Raw genomic sequence first — 2,554 nt, forward strand, 5'->3', positions numbered from 1 at the left:
GGGGTTTTGTGCCGCACTGAATCAGCCCCAGGGAGGGGGCGTCCGCTTCAGCTCTTTGTGCATCATCCATGTGAAAAGGCTGACAAAAATGCCTGCCTTTACTAAGCGTTCCCCCGGGTTGCCACTGAAACTCTTTTAGAAAAGTAGAAAAAAGGAGAAGAATCACCTGAAGAAAGACAGCGACCTGAGAACAGGCCCAAGTGACTCACAAAGGGGGAATGTCTGCCTGCTGCTACCAGATGATTTCAAAGAAACTGATGAGAGGGCTGGTGCCTGCCCTGGGAAACCTTCAGCAATGCCTGGGCAGCTGTTTGAGATGTAATACTCCAGATGATTCCGAGTTTGCAGCTAGGCATGGAGCTGGGAAAATACAGTGCCTGCCTCAAAAACTGGGCATCGAAAAAGCAGAAACAAACGTGGAAAATAAAAATAACAAAGAGCTCATTTTCCAAGGGTGCTCTGCTTCTTGCAAGAGGTTCTCTGTGTCACTCAGAAATCAAGAGTCCTCTGGGCACAGATTCCACCTTCCCTGAAATGAGTGGCCCGCTTGCTGGGGCGCTTTTCCAGTCTGACCTCTTGTCTCAGTCTCCAAAATAAAGGCAGTAAAGTTGAACGCATTAAAAGTAAGGCAGCATTTGGCTCACCAGGTTTCATGGACTAGTTTTTTAGGAGATTAAAAACAATAAAATAACCAATGAAAATTCACTGTCTGTAAATACTGAGCTAACGGCGGCAAACACAAGAGGGGTACTTAATAACCCAAGGGAAAGCGAGGGCACGTCCCTGCTCCCCAGCTTCTCAAAGAGGAGCTTCACAGCCAGCAGGTCTGCAAAGCCAGAGGGAAGGCAGGGCTTCCACCGGCCTGCCCGGAGCTGGACTTTCCTCCTATTATACCAAATTCTTCAGATTTTTTTAACCTGCTCCAGTTTGCCCTTTGAATCCAGTGCCGACCTCTGAAGGTACCTGTTAGTGCGCACGTGCCGGGCCTGCACGCTGCCCTAACCGCAGGCCTGTGAGCTGCTCCACCAGGGTTAAGCGTGGGATTAGCCCCTCATTTAGGGAGCTATTTGTCTTGTTTTAGAGCCATTCCACACGGGAACAGCATGTACATCTCACCCACCCTCCAAGGGAACCGCAATGGCTCCAGAGAGTCCTACTAAAAGACGGTATCTTGTTCTGTGGATGTTCTGGTGTTTTTCAAGGCTCTCTCCCCACAGAGATAATGAATGACACGGTCAATAGATAAGGTCTGCGTACATGCAGACTCAAGGTTTTTGGGAAAGCGAGACCTTTATCTGCACTTTAGCACCAAAGCATACAGGTCCGTGTTGCCTTCGTGTCATGGAACTGCTTTGTTGTCCTGAGAAATGAAAAGCACTGACCACTGTTCTCCCTGGAAATCTTAGTCATTAATTGCCTTATAGTAGCAACTGAACAACCTCTCTTCTGCTTTTACTTTGGAACAATCTCTATCAATTCATCCCTTTCCAGTTCCTGGCTTTACTCTCAGCTCTTGACCAGCCTCATTATAATTTGAATTGTGGGAATGCTGAGAAACCCGGCTCAGGGCAGGTCCGCTGGTGGGAGATGTTGTACGTTGTCAGCCCAGCAAAGGAGGAGAGAGGAGCAGGAAGGGAATTCTTCCAAGCCACGCGGTACGGCAGATGCAGAACAGAGGACACAACCCACGCACAGCAGGACCGGGAGAGGCCTCCCAAGTCCGTCACGGGCAGCGTGAGATGCCACAGGCCCTCTCTATCGGCCGAGAGAATTCCTCTCTGCAGGAGCGGCAGGTGAGAGCTTTGCTTTCGACATTTCCCAAGGGCCTCTTAAGAAAAGTCATTTGTCCTGCTTGGACATTTCTAGGACTTACTCCCAAGTGCAAGAGTCTTAGAGAGAAATATAAACACTTGAAGCCTTTTATTGGCGCCTAGAGAGCAACCAAAGCCCCTGTCAGCCGACAGAGCCTTAGCTTTACATCATCCTGACCTGTCAGCAGAGAAACACAGTAATTCCTCCCCCTTCCCCCCTGTCAGTGGAAGACGTGAGAGTTGGGACTACAGACACCGATCTTTTCCCTTTACCCCCCTCTGCTTAGACAAAGACAGACGGAGCAGCCCTGCCTGAGTGTTGGGAAATCAGAGCCCTCCCACCCAGCTGCTGCTAGGGCCCAGGGAGCGGGGAAAGCTGCCTGGAGCCACCCCCTCTCTAGGCAGGGGAAAGCTGGATGCGGGGGAGCAAGCCTGGAACAAACCTCGCCTGTGCTTGTGGGCAGAGCCACGAGCAGGGAAAGCTGGGAAGAGAAAAAGAGGCATTTCAGGCTCTGGGCTGAGTCACCCAAGTGTATAAAATCAAGGCCAGGCAATCGGAGCCAGGCAGAGCGGAGGCACGAGGCATTGGGACTTCTGGACAGGTATGTGCAAGCGGATGCGGTTTAGAGGCAGGGACTAAGATTAAATCTAAGATCAGCATCCAGCAGTCCGATTCCTCCCATCCTCTCCCTGCCATGTGCTGTGGAGCAGGGAATCTAGCAGCTCTGGTGAGCAGGAAGCCC

Source organism: Cariama cristata, unplaced genomic scaffold (assembly GCF_000690535.1).
Source record: "Cariama cristata isolate BGI_N322 unplaced genomic scaffold, ASM69053v1 scaffold11524, whole genome shotgun sequence".
Taxonomy (NCBI): Eukaryota; Metazoa; Chordata; class Aves; order Cariamiformes; family Cariamidae; genus Cariama; species Cariama cristata.